An 18,474-nucleotide genomic window follows, 5' to 3' on the forward strand; every position below is an offset into this window, starting at 1 on the left:
TTGAAGATCAATACAAGTTACATTTAGGTAGAGTAGGTATTTTCCTGTCCTCGGAGGATTTACAATATAAGTTTTGTACCTTAAGTAATAAAGGGTTAAGTGACTTGCCCAAAGAGCTACACAGTGAGCTTTGAACTAGGCTTTCCTTGTTCCCTGCTTCAGTAGGATTTGAACTGAGCTTTTTCTCTCAGCCTGCGGCTTTGACCATTAGGCTATTCCTCCTAAAACAGTCTTGCCTAAGAAGAGAGTGAGAATACATCAAAGGCCGTTTTCAGTGGCTGGCTGTCGCTATTGAGATCCTGTGGCATAACTTCCCAGTTTTCATATTCAGTCTGTTGCATTTGGTTGTACGACGGAAGAGCGGGACTTGGGTGTGATTGTATGTGATGATCGTAAGGTGGCCAAACAGGTTGAAAAGGTGACGGTGAAAGCTAGAAGGATGCTAGGTTGCATAGGGAGTGGTATGGCCAGTAGGAAAAAGGTATTGATGCTCTGCATAAGACTTTGGTGAGACCTCATTTAGAATATTATGTACAATTCTGGAGGCCTCATCTTCAAATTGATATAAAAAGGATGAAGTCGGTCCAGAGGAAGGCTATTAAAATGGTGTGTGGTCTTCGTGATAAGGCGTATGGGGACAGACTTAAAGATCTCAATCTGTATACATTGAAGGAAAGGCGGGAGAGGGGAGATATGCTGAAAGTCATTTAAATACCTATGTAATGTAAATGTGCATAAGTCGAGTGTCTTTCATTTGAAAGGAAACTCTGCAATGAGAGGGCATAGGATGAAGTTAAGAAGTGATAGGCTCCGGAGTAATCTGAGGAAATACTTTTTACAGAAAGGGTGGTAGATGCATGGAACAGTCTCCCGGAAGAGGTGGTAGAAACAGAGACTGTGTCTGAATTCAAGAAGGCCTCGGATAGGCACGCAAGATCTCTCAGAGAGAGAAAGAGAGAGTGGTTCCTGTGGATGGGCAGACTATATGGACCATTTGGCCTTTATCTGCCACCATGTTTCTATGGTTCAGAACTACCAGTGGTACCCGACAATAACTTGCCTTGATCTCAGGTTTGAGAGTCGAGTCATTTTAAATCAAAATGTCAGATCTAGTTTAACACATTTTGTTGGAAAGCTACTTTAGAATTCAGTGTGGATTCCATGTTTGAATGTAATACTAGAGTTGGGGCCAAAATCAATATTTACATATATTTACTACCACAAATATTCATTTCTATAGTGCTACCAGACATATGCAGCACTGGAAGCATACATATAAGGGACCCCCCACGTTCAGTAAAAGCTGTCATTACAACAAACTGTCCTGCTCCACCTTTGCAATCAATATTCCCACCCTGCTGAATCAGAAGGAAGAGAAAGAAGAAAAAATATGTTTTGATAAACCTTTTAAAGTCTGTTAAATTTGCATAAAATCCACACATACCCAGGCAAGTGATTTTATGGCAATAGACTTGCTACTGAAAATGCAGCCACCATTTCAGCACAGTGTACATTCTGGAAAATTAAAATGTCCAACTACTTTGCATTTGCTCATTGTGGAACAACTAAGCAAGAGTAATTAGGTACTCAGGATGACTGTATCCCATGCTTCAGTTTCCTTCATGTCTGATTGCAAGGACTGTAGCCATGCACTTTCTCTGTAAGTGTGAAAACAGGAAGAGTTCACCACTTCCAATTGTCTTCCCCTGAGATTTTGCAGAAGATTGTCTGTCTGGAGAAAGCTATTTTTACCGTATTAGCAGCATGCCTGAGCTGCTAATAATAGGACAGAAATGCGAAAAAGAAATGTTGTTTGTAGAAAGGTTTTTCGTCCTTTGAAGGAGCAAGGTCCCCTGAACTTAAATAAGTAGTATTAAATAATAATAATAATAACTTCTGAAAATCTGCAGAATACCCTCAGACTGCACAGCATATCAATTTTTTAGCAAAATTCTCTTAGAGAAAGAGATGGGTAGGAAAGTGAGAGACATACAGGGAAGGAGGGCATGGGGGGACCCACACAGCTCTAATGGTGGGAGGAGGGGTGGTTATTGCTGCCTTTTCTCTAAGATGACTGTGCACACAGGATTACTGCAGTGCCAGTGGGCGATGGTATGTGTCTGGACTTGTAGCTCAGAGGCCTGATTCACAGAGGTTTCTTCTCTCTTGTCTATAAAAAAAGACCTTGATGAATCATGTCAAAAGACCCAAGGAAACAAATGAAGCAACGTGGTACTGTGTCAGACCAATGGTCCATCTAGCCCAGTATCCTGTTTTCCACAGTGGCCAATCCAGGTTACAAGTACCTGGCAGAAAACCAAACAGTAGCAACATTCCAGTAATGGCGGAATAGAAATCACAAATATAATGTAATGTAATTCCATGGTACCAATCCCAGAGCAAGAAGTGACTTCCCACTTGTCTATTTCAATAGCAGACTATAGACTTTCTCTTCAGGACCTTGTCTGAACCTTTTTAAAATAAGACTCACTAGGCCAATGGGAGATGGTGAGCACAGCAGACTCTGTGTTTACCTCTAACGTCATTGTCCTGATGCCTCCTGATCATTCTCTTCAGTTAGTCCAGCAGGCCTGGTAGCAAGAGAAGAATTTAATCACACCTGCACTTTCCTCAGACTTGACGCCCCCCCCCCCCACCACCACTAACATTTTCACTCCCCAGCTAGCTGGAGCCTTCTCCCTGGGCATGATTTTCCTCCCTTTTTTAATTTAAGAAATTTTAATATATTTTACAAGACAACTCTTGAGTTGCAAAGATAGAAATGATTAATATATTTCTTGAAGGAGCCAGTTACATATTTAAAGTAAAATGAATGTAATGGAAAAAGAAATTTATCCTTCAAGTTAGAAAAAGAAATATATAGAAATTACTTATACAAATCTCTCTCAAGTCCTCATGATTTTCCTCCCCTTGACCTCAAGCATGTTCAGTCCAGCTCTTCCTTGCTCACTTCATTTCCCTCTCTAACTAAGGTGGGGCTTGTCCCCTTAGCTTTTCCAAAACCTAGCCCCTTTCCCCTAGTACAGAGAGCTCCTGGCCTTCCTCCTGGGCTCCCCAAATAGACCCCCCTGTGCAGGCACCCCATATGGGGCCCCTTGTGGCCTCCTCCTCCCCTACAGCCACCTCCTTTCCTCCTCACCTGGGGAGGTGTTCTGGGATTCTTCAGGTGTTCCCAAATCTCCCCTACTCTGTGATGGGTGGTTCCATCTTCCCACCACTGCCACACTATATCACCATGTGACTGGGCCAAGCGATAACACCCATCACATGTCTACCCCCAGACACCTTTGTTTTCTAAGCCTCTGTTAAAATAACAACACAACAGGGTTAAACACACATACAGAATACATTCTGTTAAAATCCTTGACCAAGGGCCTTCCCAGCCCTCCTGGTCATTCCCCGAGGTCCTCCCTGGACTCCTTGTTCTCCGGGGTCCTTCCTGGACTCCTTCCCTTCAGGTCTCTTGAGTCCTTCCTCCGACCCTATATTGGCCCTCTCCATCTTCGCTGCCTCCCATGCCATTACCTGTTACTCAGCTGGTCCCTCCACTGGACGATCCTTAGATCTTGGCCAATGCTCCTAGGGTCTCAGGCTTCTTCACCTGGGGTCCTCTCTGACAGCTCTCGGTTGCCACCAGCCCAGCTGGTCCCACCACCAATCAACCACCTTACCCCCTCAGCCTTGGACTCTACCAGCTCTTCCAGCTGCATCTTGTGGGGCCACCGCCAGTCCCTCACTCCCTGGCCTCTTGGGTCCCCCAACAGCTGGATCTTTCTTCACCGGTCCCTCTGCCGGTCATGAAGCCTGAGTCTTTTCCTCAATTTGAGGCTCTGCTAGGCCCTCTGGCTACTTTTAGCTCTTTCCTGCTGGTGTATAGGTCCCCTCAGACCCTCCCACCTTCACTCCAGGGCCAGACCTTGCCACCAGTGTATATGTTCCCACAGACCCTCCCACCATTGGACTGTCACAACTAGTCAGTCTGGCCACCCTACTCCACTGCACAGGGCCCTCGGTCAACAGTGGCCTTCAGGGCTTACAAGGAGTTAGGCAAGAGGCCATCATTCCTTCTCCCAAGAGAGTTCCTTGCTTCTGAGCACTCTGTTCTGGGAGGTGTTCTTTTCAGCACCACAAACCACTCAGGGTTCGCGGACAGCTCCCAACAGCCTTTGCTGCTCTTATACAAATCAGCTCTCCTCTCAGGCTCAATGAGCTCCACTGCTCGGGCTCAGTGACAGGTACTCCACCCTGTCACACTAGGTTAGAAAACAGAACTATACACCACAATACAGATATAGAGTTAGCACAGTTTAACTAAGTACCCTAATTAAAGTTTAGAGAATAGATAGGCAGCAAAACCTATAACCAGACAGCTTCAAAATTAAGAATAAGATCAAAGTGCACACCCCTGATATGTCCATGCCTCTACCATGGCCCTGTGCCCTTTTTGGTTCCACACCTAAAGATGTGTGTGCAAATTTCAGTTATTACTGATTAGCACCCAATTACTGGCACTAATTGGCTCATTAATTGTTGCGTGCACCAATTTGCGTGCACAAATTGGATATACATCCAATTTTGAGTGCCATATATAAAATCAGGGTGAAAAGTCTCAAATATTTGTCTGTCTAGGGATAAATTAGCCTAAAATTTTAATGGAACAAAGTCAAATTTTGTGATATATGTGGGAGGGAGACCCCAGATAAAAGATGAATTCATTTTGAAAACTGGGCTCTATCAGATGAGGGATGCACAGAAATAGTCCTCCAAAAATGGCCCAATGCATTTCTGTGGAAGACAAAGTTCCAGTAGTTGTAGCATTGAAACTGGAGAATGACACAATAATGAAAACAGTCTCTATCCCCACTAAATTTAAATGTAGAAATAAGTCACAGCTTGAAAAAAAAAATACTTAAACATCAAGAAAAAATACTGATTTCTATAACTCACCATTTCCTAGAGTTCTTCAACCATTTCAGACTATGATCTTGTCTTTGATAATAAGTCCACTGAGCGAAAAGTCCTTTCAGATGAGGTACTGGTTGCTGGAACAGCAAAAAGATACTCTGTAAGCTGACTTGGTTAGGCCAAACCATTTCCTTGCTCTGCCAAAATGACAAAACATTTACACAGGTTTTTGAGTTCATTAAGTAGCTGGTCTTTCAAATCAGTACACAGATGTTTTGGTGGTATCACTGTTTTAATGTTCCCTTTCCTTGTGGGAATTGCTGTGCTATTACCATATCCTTATTACCGTGTCACACTCTTGATAGATGGAAACATGATGGTTAGGAAATTACGGTACTCCTTTCAAATTCCCCTTTTCCCTGTCTGGTCACATACAGACACAGTTGCATGTATATAGGTACAGAAGCACATGTGTGTGTATGTGTATAATACACACTGATATACATACATAGACATACAATTTATACACCCATGTATTAGAACACAGAAACATGCAGAGATTAGAAATATGTGCTCTTCACCCCCCCCCCAAACCAACTACAGCATCCCATCCTTGCAGGGCTCATTTTTAGTTGTAAATTCTACTGTGAAATCTAGGAATAGACCCATATATGTTTAGTGAAACCTAGTGACTGAACCATGTCATTTGTCACTGGTTGCTGTGTGAAGTGGTGTGACAATACCTGATCCCCTGGACAGTGGCATCTTGTGGTTAAATCTGATAATCCTTTCTTTGAAATCTGGCTGTGGTATGTTTGGTTATAATGCTTAGCTATACCGTTAGATATATTATCACACTTAGCTTCATTTCATTATTCTTTCTAAATCAACAGAATGTTTGGGTATTATTCTCTTCAAACTGCCTATCCTCCCTCCTCCTATTTTTCATTTTCAGCTTAATCAAAACCTAACCTTTATTGGATAATGGCACTATGAGCTTATTTGTAACTGAGAGCCACATATCATGATACCAAACGTGATACCCACTGGCAGGAACCAGGATTGGATATATGTGACCATCTCTGGATAAAGATGACTAAATTTTACCAGAAACAAAAAAAAAAAAGAGGTTTTAATAAATTATGTTAGAGCAAACAATTTGTAATACAGCAATCCAAACTTTATCCTTTTATATAGAAAAAATTAAAAAGTTACAAAAATTCAAACTCATGACATGAATATTCTGGCCTTAACATTTTGGATCCGCTGCTTTAGTCACCTTTTTCCAGAGAGGGTCACATATTACGAGGGCAAATAAAAAATTAAAGGCAATTGTTAAATTACAGGTTAAAAACGAGTTACGTTTTTAAAGCTGTTCTTAAGTTGGATTTGTATGTAACTCAGAACTTGTAGATTTTAAGGTTCTTGCTGCTTACCTCTGTTCCCAGCTGGCAAAAGGGCCAGCTATCCCTACAATGTTCCCTCTAAGGTACAGCATGCACAACCACACACTGTTCTTAATGTGGCCATGCATCATTTCTGGATCTGCTGCAGAAGTGTAGGAGTCTGGAAATACTGCTCAGTGAAATCAAATGAATCGGCGATCATGTTCTTAAGTACGATCGTATGTAAGAAAGACACCGTTTATCAGCCAGCTGGTATGATGCTGATCTATTAGCATTAAAACGAGAAGTATGTAAATTAGAAAGAATATGGTGTAAATCAGGGAAAGATAAGGACAGATACAATTGGCGACTAAAAGTTAAAGAGTACAAAAGAATGATTAAAGAAAAGCGTTGTAACATTATTCCCAAACAATTAATTCTCTGCTGAATAGCAAAGAACTCTTCAGAATAGTCAATTCCTTATTTGATATTGATCTACATAAATGCTCCCACACAGATCTCCCACCCTCTGCTTCAAGCCTAGCCAACTACTTTGCCACAAAAATTTATAATTTGAAAACGTCTCTCGTAGATACAAGCACAGACCTACATATCAATCTACCTGCTCTAGGAAATGAAGGCTCAACTGCTGACATGATCTGGAATCATTTTGAAAACCCAGATTGGAACCAATTCCTCAAGCTCTACTCTAAATATGCAAAATCCAACTGCCTACTAGACAACTGACCACCGACTATCATGAAAACAGCCCCCTTCCCATTCAAAACTGAACTTTTCAACTGGGTTTCTCTTTGCTTATCCACTGGCTACTTCCCGTTGGAACTCGGCCACATTCTTGTGTCTCCTATTATCAAAACCTCCAAGGACCCAATCTCTTCGATTGCCAACTACAGATCCATTGCCAACATATCTCTTTTCCTTAAACTAATGGAAGGTCTAGTTAACCTTGATCTCATGAAATACTTAGAGAAGTTCAACATTCTAACGACTCTCAGTCAGGATTTCGCACAAACTACAGTACGGAAACTGTCTTAGCGTCACTGACTGATCACCTCTTCAATTTGTTTCCTCTGGGGAAAAAGTGCACTGGTCCTTCAGTTTGACTTGAGCAGTGCCTTTGACCTTGTCGACCATGACATTCTACTCAAGTGCCTCGATTCTATTGGCATTTCTGGTCAGGTACTAATCTGGTTCACAGGCTTCCTAAAAAACCGCACTTACCAGGCCCACAGCAACGGAACCTTTTCCCAATCTTGGTGTAACCCCTGCGGGGTTCCACAAGCCTCCCCTCTCTCTCCTTCTCTGTTCAACGTTTACATGTCATCATTGGGCCATATGTTATCTGACTTAAAATTGAAATCATACATATATGCAGACGACATTACAATTATCATTCCCATAACCTCACTGACACAAGAAACAGAACAATTCACCTCATCTGTTCTCACAAAGGTAGAACAATAGACTACACAATTCAAACTAAAATTGAACCCAGAAAAAAAACAAACTTTTCCTGGCAAGTCCTAACCACAAGCTAACGAATACCTCTCTGAAATTAAACGGGTTAATTTACCCAATCAATTCCACCATCAATATCCTTGGAGTCATCCTAGACCGATGCCTGACTTTTGAAGACCACACCAACGCTCAGGCTAAAAAATGCTTCTGCACCCTCTGGAAACTACGTACCATCAAACACTACTTTGACTTCCTCTCTTTTCGATTGCTGGTCCAATCTCTAATCTTAAGCACCTTAGATTACTGCAATATCATATACTTGGGATCCTTTAAGAAAACCATCAAACGACTGAGAATCATCCAGAATACTGCCGTTCGTCTTATCTATGGTCTCAAAAAGTCGGATCATGTAAGCCTGTCCTACAGAAAACTACACTGGTTGCCGATAGAGGCAAGGGTCATCTTCAAGTTTGCCTGCCTCTTCTTCAAAACCATAACAGGTTCATCCCCAATCTACCTGTTGCACCATTTTGTATTTCCAGGCAACAACTGCACATGTAATGCCTATCTGTTTGCCTTCCCCTCCCTGAAGAGCTGTATCTACAAGAGATTCCTTGACAGATCACTGTCATTCCAAGCAGGCAAATGGAATAAATGTCTAACCACCTTCATTTCTAATCCTCCCTCCTAGCAATCCTTCAGGAAATCAATTAAAACCTATATCTTTGACAAATTTCTCTGACTCCTTCCTGCCTGTTTTTATCTCTGAATTACTTGCTGTATCTCTGAAATTCTTCCGGACTTACCTAACTACTCTTGGTTTACTAATTAATTGAAAGTATTTTTTGTAACGTCGCTGTCTGTGTATAGTCTCTTCCTCTGTAAACCGCTCTGAACTGCTTATGGTATTGTGGTATACAAAATAAAGTTATTATTATTATTACTTAAATTGGGCATCTGTAACTCGGGGACTGCCTGTACACAATAATCAGAACAGAGCTAGCGAAATGCAACATATGTACACGAACATTGCTTGTTAGGATAGTTTGTCCACACAGTGCTGTGCTTGGCCTTTAGTCGTGTGGCAGCCATGAGGTCAGAAACATGGATACTCCATTGCGAGATTGCACCATCAAAGAACAACATGCAGTAGTGCACGTTCTTTGGGCAGAGGGAGTGAAACCTGGATATTATAACTCAATATGGACATAGCACAATGAATCAATGAAAAGTTTATGAGTGGGTAAAAAGATCTAAAGTGAGAAGAACAGGTGTAACGACGGTCGTTCTGGTCGCCCATCAACATCAAGCATGCAAGAGCACATTGACAGGGTGGATGCCTTGATTAGAGAAGACCTACGGATAACAGTGTGTCAGTTGGCTGCAGATTTGGATATCAGCTATGGATCTGCATTTGCCATATTGCATGATGACTTGGGATACAGGAAAGTCAACACACAATGGGTTCCCAAACAGCTTGCTGATCTGCACAAGCAACAGTATATGGGGGTTGTGACCCCGTTCCCGAGACAGTATGAACAAGATACAAGTATTCTGGAGAGAATTGTCACCGGCAATGAGACATGGGTGCGTCACTGCGACCCGGAGAGCAAAGGCAAAGCATGATGAAGTAAAGGAAGTGGTGCTCATTTGGCTTCGGGAGCTGCTGAAAAACTTCTCTGCAGGAATGCAGAAGCTAGTTGAATGATTCAAATGCGTCGTCTTGAATAGGGACTATGTGGAAAATTGATATTTATTTATTCAAATTTCTATACCATTCGTTCAGTTGCTCACAGTTACTTCTATTAAAGCTGTTAAATGTATTTTGTCTTTTCTTTTTGATTTACCCTCCTATTAATGGGCAATGGCTGGGGACTTTTCTCCCTCTGAGACCTGTGACACAATTTTGAATTTCAACAAATAAAGACCATCTATTCTCTGAAACAGATACCACCTAATTTGCCCTGTAGAATCATTTTTTCTCATAACTGTGTAACTCTGAATTGGAACATATTGCCAAACCTCCAGAGTAGCATTCACTATTTGCAGACAACCTCCTTTTGCATGAAGGTCAAGATTAATGAAGCATTAGATTCATAGAGGTGGAAGAGGAAAACATGAAGACTGAAAAATTGCAGAAAGACCTTAGGAAAGTGGAAGACTGGACATCCAAATAGCAGATGAAATTTAATGTAGGCAAATACAGTGGTACACGTGGGAAGAATAATCCAAATCATAGCTGATGCCCAAATAAAATATATAGGTGTCATTGTAGACAGTATACTGACATCTTCTGTCCAATGTAGGGCGACAGCTAAAAAGCAAACGGGATGCTAGGAATTATTAGGAAAGGGATGGTAAATAAGATCAAGAATATTATAATGCCTCTGTATTGCCCTGTGGTGCAACCTTACCTTGAGTATTGCATTAAATTCTCATCGCTGTATCTCAAAAAAGATATGGTAGAATTAGAAAAGGTTCAAAGAAGAGCAACCAAGACAATAAAGGGGATAAAACGCCTCTCATATGGGAAAAGGCTAAAGAGGTTAGGGCTGAGGGGGGAGATATGATTGAGGTCTACAAAATCCTTAGTGGTAAAGAACCGGTACAACTGAATCATTTTTTTACTGTATAAAAAAATTACAAAAGGTTAGAAGACACTCAATGGAGTTACATGGAAATACCTTTAAAACCAATAGGAGGAAATATGTTTTCACTCAAAGAATAGTTAAGTTCTGGAACTCGTTGCCAAAGAATGTAACACTGGTTAGCATAGCTGGGTTTAAAAAAGGTTTGATAAGTTCCTGGAGGAAAAGTCCATAATCTGGTATTTAGACAGATATGGAGGAAGCCGTTGCTTGCCCTGGGTTTGGTAGCATGGAATATTTCTGTGACCTGGATTGGCCACTGTAAAAATAGGATATTGGTCTAGATGGAACTTTAGTCTGACCCAGTATGGCTATTTTTATGTTATGAGTGGCCCAAAAATAAATTGTAGATCTCCAGGTTGAATCTAAGTGAGCAGGGGATGGAAAGTTAAGAAGCATTTAATCTAAAGAATGTAAATGCCGATGGAGTTTATAGGGACAAAGTGGAGTTTCTTTTGAGAGAGAACAAGAATTTTAAAACTGAAAATATATTGGATTTGCAACCAGTGGTACTAGAAAAACAACTGGAATATGTAGTCAAATTTTCTAGCATGACATAGCCATGTAATAGCTATATTCTTAAATATTTGCAGGTGTCAAATAGATCTTTCTGGTAATCCTGCAAGGATTGTATTACAGTATTCCAATCTATTAAGTACTAGTGCACAAAGAGCTGTTACTTGTGAGAACTTCTCATAGAGGGAAATTATGGGCTAATAATGAATTTCTGGTGAATCTGAAGAATAAAGCACTACAGATATTTTTGGTCATCTTCATAGTGTTTGTGCAGTTTCTAAGTAGTCAGTTTTTAAGGGTGGCTGATTAATTAGAATGTTTCTATACTGATGTCATTCTATAAATCTTTATTGATTTTTAAGGCCAACAAAAGTGCAGAACCATATGTATATATTACACTTCTCCCTCCGTAGCCATGGTGGTTAGGGCAGAGCCAGCCCGCGAATATTAAAAAAACGCAAATAATATTTGGGCCGGTTTTGCCCCTAACCCCTGCTTCCCCCCGGCTATTTTAAGCCCTTTAAGCCCCCCCTTAAGCCTTACCTGGTGGTCTAGTTGGTTTTCGGGAAGGAGCAATCTTCCCACGCTCCTGCTCTGTATAGATCGCTCACAGGAAATGGCTGCCTTGAGCTCCCGTCATAGTCTCGAGACATGACGGGAGCTCAAGACAGCCATTTCCTGTGAGCGATCTGCTCGAGGCAGGAGTGTGGGAAGATCGCTCTTGCCCGAAAACCCGCTAGACCACCAGGTAAGGCTTAAGGGGGGGCTTACAGGGCTTAAAATAGCCCAAAAATGGAAATGATTTTTTTTGGCTTAAAATCGCTAATAATCGAAACCGTAGATATGGAAACTGCGAATATGGAGGGGGAAGTGTAATCATCAGGTTAAACACTTATAATCATAATAACAATGCATAAAGAATAACCCCCCCTTTCCCTTCCATTATGTTTTCATCAAGGAATGAAACAAAGCAAAGAGATAAACCCCCCCTCACTACTCCCCTCCTCCGGATGTGTGAGTAAATACACAAAAAGTAAAGGTATAAGGCAACTGTAATCAATAATAATAAAACGCTAGAGCGCGCATGCGCTCTCGAAAATTCGTGAGGTGTGGCGCCGTGAGGTGTGCTTCTGTGGCAACATTCTAACCTCACGGTGCATGCGCGACTGTGCTATCTCCCTGTCCTTGGCGCGTCACCGCCCGCCCTCACTCGCCGCTGCCTGCCCGCGTCCTCGCCGTGTCACCTCACTTGCCGCCGCCACCACCGCTGATCCTCCTCTTCAGAGCAGCCTGCGATCGTGGCCGGCTTTAAAGAACCTCACAGGCCTCTCTCCAACCTCAGTAGCACACTCCCTCTGACGCACGGGATCACGTCAGAGGGAACGTGCTACCGAGTTGGAGAGCGGCCTGCTAGGTTCGCTAAAGCCGGCCACCAAGATCGCAGGCTGCTTTGAAGAGGAGCAGGCCAGAAGACGCTGGGATGGAGGGGAGGGTAAGAAGGGGATCAATACCAGGAGCCAGGGGGAGAGTGAAAGGGAAAAGGGGCTGCTTTGGGGGGAGGGATGTGCTGGGAGGAGACAGAAGGGGCCATGGAGAGGGAAAGGGGGCTGCTTTGGAGGGGAGGTGTGCTGGGGTCAGCTTTGCTCTGGGAGGAGACAGAAGGGGCCATGGAGAGATAGGGAGAGGGAAAGGGGGCTACTTTGGGGGGGAGGTGTGCTGGGGACAGACAGCTTTGCTCTGGGAGGAGACAGAAGGGGCCATGGAGAGATAGGGAGAGGTGTGCTGGGGGCAGACAGCTTTGCTCGGGGGGGGGGGAAGACAGAAGAGGGCCATGGAGAGACAGGGAGAGGGAAAGGAGGCTGCTTTGGGGGGAAGGTGTGTCCTGGGGACAGACTGCTGTGCTCGGGGGGGGGGGGGGGGAGACAGAAGGATACAGACAGCGGCCAAGGAGAGAGAGATAAAGAAACACAAACAGACAGACAGACACATCTATTCTAGCACCCGTTAATGTAACGGGCTTAAAAACTAGTGAAGTAATAAAAGACGTCAATGAGTCCCAAACCAATTTAAATGAATTACTATGTCCCAACATGTCTGTGTTCAGTTTCTTGTACCTGCAGCATAAGCATAAATTTGCCCACCAAAAAGGAAAATTGAGGCGATCATAATTTTCCCAATTACGAGTAACCATTTGCATGGCAATCCCGGTCATATTCAGGAAAAGTCGGCATTTATATCGATCTAATGGGGACCAGACTCTGCACTACCAAATCTTGGAAATAAAAGGCAAGCTGAAGTCTGACAGACTGACTGCAGTTATTCTTGAGTTTTCTACTTTCTTGCCCTCTCTTCATCTCTCCCTCCCCCAAGAACAGCATAGCATCTTCTCAGGGCTTGTCTAGGGCTTTTGATGCCCTTGCCAAACCTTCACCTTGTGGCCTCACCCTACTCATTCCAGAAGCAGCTCAAAGCTTTATACCACTCCCCCATCAGTATCTCCTCTTCCCTAGCCCCACAGTGCAGTATTTCCCCTTCTCCACTTACCACTCATCCATTCAGCATAATTGTCTCTTTTCCCCCTGTATCCAGGGTCCAGCACCTCCCCATTTTCTTTTCCTGCTGCCGCCCACCCCCTTCCACAGCAGAACAAGAAATTGAATTCAGTGCAAGCATGCCCACCCCACCCCTTTTGAGAGGAAAGTCCTGTGGTGGGGGAGGGTGGGATGCTTTCAAGCTCTGAATTTTATTGATGTGAATGGATATATTGTGTATGATGGTTGTAAACCGCCCAGACTAGTAGATGGTGCAGGGTAGAAACTTTTAAATGAATAAATAAAAAATCCTGTTTGACTCTGGAAGGGGAGTGTGGCAGCTGCGACAGGAGGATGAAAAAAGAGGGGGCCCGATTGTTTATGGAATGGGGGGGATTCTGTAACAGGTGTTCTTTTTGACAGACACCAGTTACAGAATCTAGCTTTTAGGCGAAGGACTGGCCCCTCCTTCACCTAAAAGCCCTTGTTTTGGGCATTTGGGACTTAGGTTTTTTTTAGGTTGATTATATGGTGTAAGTTTAGTGGTGATCTGGGCATTTAAACAGCTGAACTTAGAGGCAGGCCATTATTTTTTTTTTTTTAAAACCCTCCTTTTGGATGTTTTTTTTTTTATAATGAATATTTTCCCTGCTTCTACTTTCAACATTTAGGGCCCTAGGCCAAAAGGGGACTTAGACATTTTTTTGATTATACCCCTCCACATGTCTGATCAACAGACAAGACTTTTTGTTGCCACTTCAAAGGCAGACAAGACACAAATGATGTCTTTTAACACTAGTTCATTTAAATCCAAAAGCAGCTTCTGCAGTATTTTTAATCATTGAATTCCGTTGCCAGTGGTCTAAGATGTGTTACGTTTTTACATATTTATTTATTCATTCAGTTTTCTATACCGCTCTTCCTGGGGATTTCAGAACGGTTTACATGAATTTATTCAGGTATTCAAGCATTTTTCCGTCTGCCCTGGTGGGATTACTATCTATCTAATATACCTGGGGCAATGGGGGGATTAGGTGACTTGCCCAGGGTCACAAGGAGCAGAGTGGGTTTTGAACCTACAACCTCGGGGTGCTGAGGCTGTAGCTTTAACCACTGTGCCACACCCTCCCCATTTTACAGATGCTGTTCCTTCTAGTTGGAACAGCCTATTTAAGGTTAGTCTCTTAGAGAATGACACAGGGATACAGATTGTCTCCGTGGGCTCTGTCTCTGACCCACCCTGCGGTTATCCATGGGTACCCATCCCTATGTCATTCTTTAGGAGGCATTGAGAGTGATTATAGCCTCTTGGGAAGTGTGAGTTCATGTGTGGAGTTGGGGACCTATGATCAATCCTGCAGTGTAACCAGGAGCTCATTCTAGTGTTCACCTTGTTTGGGTAATTTCTAGGTGTGGCATTAGCAGGAATGATCTTGTTTATCATGCCAGTGTTCTCAGTAGCTTCCATTCAGTGCCAGTTGTACAGCTATACGCAGCTTGACGGAGATGAGAACAGGCATCAGTGGGTGTACGAGATCCAAGATCTGCATGTATTTAATTGTACAAGACACACTCATTTATTGGTGAATAATCTTATGCAGTGTTCGGTCACTCAACACATTGCAGCCGATCTGAGTTTGACAGGCTTCACGATAGAATTTCAGCATCAAATTGTGCTCCTTGGGTGATCTGTGATGCCTAAGCATTAACTCTTTTTCTGAATCAGTTAACCTTAAACAGTTGCAGAGCTTTGATGCATCTTAATGGTTGTGGAAGCCTTATATTATACATTCTACACGCTTACAGCTGAGCTTGGTGTGATTTTGGTTTTGTTTCAGGCAGAAAAACAAGACGTATTTGTCATTTTATTCACTTATTCAGATTTCATGCTCATTTTCCCAAAGAGCTCAAAACAGGGTACGGAAATATCATTTATAAAGCTTATAGGGGCAGTCACATTAAGTACAACAGCATTGAAATTAGTTTTCCAAGCTGGTTAAAAAAAGGAAAGATTCGCCTATTAAAGGGGACAGAGCATCAAAAGAAATAATTGCATTGACCAAGTTGGATTAATTGGGATCGTTCAAACATGCTATGTGATATTCTAATTACTTAGCGCCTCTTTTACAAAGCCATTTAATGTGTGCCGCTGTGGTAATGGCCCTGAAGCCCAGAGGGATTTGAAGGGCTTTGGGGCCATTGCCATGCAGCAACCGCTAGTGCGGCTTTGTAAAAGGGAGGGGGAGGGGGAAGGGTAATTTTTTAAAGTATCTATTTTTGCTGTTTATTCTTTCTATTAAGCATGTTAATCCTTATGTAGGGTTACAATATTTTGGGCCGCAAAACCCTGGACATGTGGCCCCGCCCCATTCCGCCTCAGGCCCTGCCCTGTTCTACCTCAGGCCCTGCCCTGTTCTACTTCAGGCCCCGCCCTGTTCTGCCTCAGGCCACGCCCCATTCCACCTTCAATTCTGCCCCAGCCCCTCCCAGTTCAGCCTCAGCCCTGCCCTCACAAACCTCCTCTCTTCTTCCCTGACGAGGTCCGGCCACGTTTGGAGGGCCTGGAGCATGCGCGGATATTTGTGATGTCATCCGCACTTGCTCAGAGACCCTCCAGACACAGCTGGAGCTCATCGGGGCTTTCCAAAACCTGGACAAACTGCCAGGTTTTGGAAAGTCCATCCGGGCACCTGGACAGTCCTCAAAAAAGAGGACATGGCTGGGGGTTCCTGGATGTCTGGTAATCCTAAGTTTATGCGACAATGGTATATCTCTGATGCTAGAGCTTTCATTGACTCCTGTACTTCTCTATTTAAATTAGCTTCTGTTTTCCTGTTTTGCTGTTGGCTGCATTATCAATAAAAATTATTATTATTATTATTTTTTTATTATATTTATTTGCTGTATGTGTTGGATTATGTATTTTATGATTTTGTTTCCTTTACCAATAAATGTCATGTATAATTTTTACCTTTATTTAATTGTTCTTATTGTACTATTTTTTGATTGGTGTATTTGGTGCTGCCGCTTTTATGCCCCATTTTCTTTGCGAGCACCACTAGCAAGGATTGCTGGCACTTAGCAAAACCCAGCATTAATTGATGTAGGCCAGGGGTAGGCAATTCCGGTCCTTGAGAGCCGGAGCCAGGTCAAGTTTTCAGGATATCCACAGTAAATATGCATGAGATAGATTTGCATCTCAAGGAGGCAGTGCATGCAAATCTTATCTCATACATATTCATTGTGGATATCCTGAAAACCTGATCTGGCTCCGGCTCTCGAGGACGGAATTGCCTACCCCTGATGTAGGCTAAGCTGTGTGTAGAAGGCAGCACTAGGACATTTGGCTTGAGCAGGTCCAGTGAATTTTTATTCCTCTCAGCAAATCTAGACAGTAAAGCTTTGCAGGTAGTAAGTGACTCTTTCTAATCTTTCTTCCTTAGAGGAGCTGCTTTTAGCTACATTTGTTCGTGTTCACAGCCTTCTGTGCTGCTGTAATTTCAGGGAGCTGTACGGATGACACTAGCTACTTCTCTTCTGCATAGAAACATAGAAACATAGAATATGACGGCAGAAAAGGGCTGTAGCCCATCAAGTCTGCCCACGCTAATGACCCACCCCCAGACTTCACCCGGCTAGAGATCCCACATACATATCCCATTTCTTTTTGAAATTGAGCACGCTGCTGGCGTTAATCACCTGCAATGGAAGTTCATTCCAATGATCGACTACCCTTTCGGTGAAGAAATACTTCCTGGTGTCGCCATGAAATTGCCCGCCTTTGATTTTCAGCGGATGACCTCTTGTGGTTGAAGGTCCTTTAAGAAAGAAGATATCGTCTTCCACCTCGATGCGGCCCGGGATATATTTAAAAGTCTCAATCATGTCCCCCCTCTGGCACCCTTCTGGTACGTGGCAGACCTTCCTGATCTTCTTTTTGGCCTGGGAATGTTCCCTCATTGATGAGAAGGAAATACCTGCAGAATAGTTTATGTTCTGGGGCCATACAATCCAATCCAATTCTTGGTTTTATATACCGATTCATCCCTACATTAGGGCTGGACTCGGTTTACAGAACTAGTTCTAGGACATGGATCAAGTATTAAGTTACAAGCTTCATCATTATAATCACTAATTTAAAATAGAAGAATCAGTTAGGAATTTCTGAAACAGGTAAGTTTTCAAGGCTTTCTGAAAAGTTAATAGGAAAGGCAGAAGTCTAACATCTGAAGGAAGTTCATTCCAAATTTTTGCAAAAGATCAAGCAACAGATCGGCATATATTGCCTAAAGACACGAAGGAAAAGCAAGTTTATATTTTTGAATTCTAGAATTCGATAGCCGTTGAGAATTGAAAGAGACAGTAACCAATGGAGAGAAAATCCCATAAAAGATTTTAAATAATATGCTGGCACATTTAAATTGTATTCTCCAGTAAACCAGAAACCAATGAAGAGCTTTCAACAGTAACGTGCTCTGAGCCTTGCCTTTTTGGTTGCTGTGACAGAGACAAGGAAGCATCTGGTTGCCACGTGAAAATCCCTGGGGGTGGAGATGAATTTTGGAAATTACCTTCCCCTATTTCATTGACCTGTGAAATGTTCTTTAGTGGGCTGATGCTTAGAACTCCAACACAATAGCGAACAGCACCTGGGAATAGCATATCATGGTAAGTGTGGCTCTTCTGTACTGAAATGCTTCACTTGCACACAAGTATGGCTCTTGTGTGCAAGTGAAGCATTTCAGTGTGGAAAACAGGTACCGGCTTGCGCTTTCATTTTTGGCTTTGCTCAGAGGCTTCCAGGGATTTCCTTTGCTTTCAAATTCAATCAAAACCAGCAGATTTTAGTTTAACCCTTTAATTGGCAGGTGGTGAAAAGTTGTAGGGAAAAAAAAATGTCTTGATGTTGAACGAGAGCAACAGTGCCAAGTAACAGGCATTTGGAGATGCAGATCCTCCCATAAGAGCCATAGAAAACACATGTTGCTT

General features: G+C 42.8%; 1 protein-coding gene across 2 annotated transcripts in view; it reads left to right on the top strand.

Annotated features, from left to right (window-relative positions):
* Positions 1-18,474, top strand: part of APBA1 (amyloid beta precursor protein binding family A member 1) — a 239,915-nt gene that overhangs the window by 29,264 nt on the left and 192,177 nt on the right. The gene's annotated exons all lie outside the window — the stretch shown is intronic.

This window comes from Geotrypetes seraphini, chromosome 1, assembly GCF_902459505.1.
Source record: "Geotrypetes seraphini chromosome 1, aGeoSer1.1, whole genome shotgun sequence".
NCBI classification, from domain to species: domain Eukaryota; kingdom Metazoa; phylum Chordata; class Amphibia; order Gymnophiona; family Dermophiidae; genus Geotrypetes; species Geotrypetes seraphini.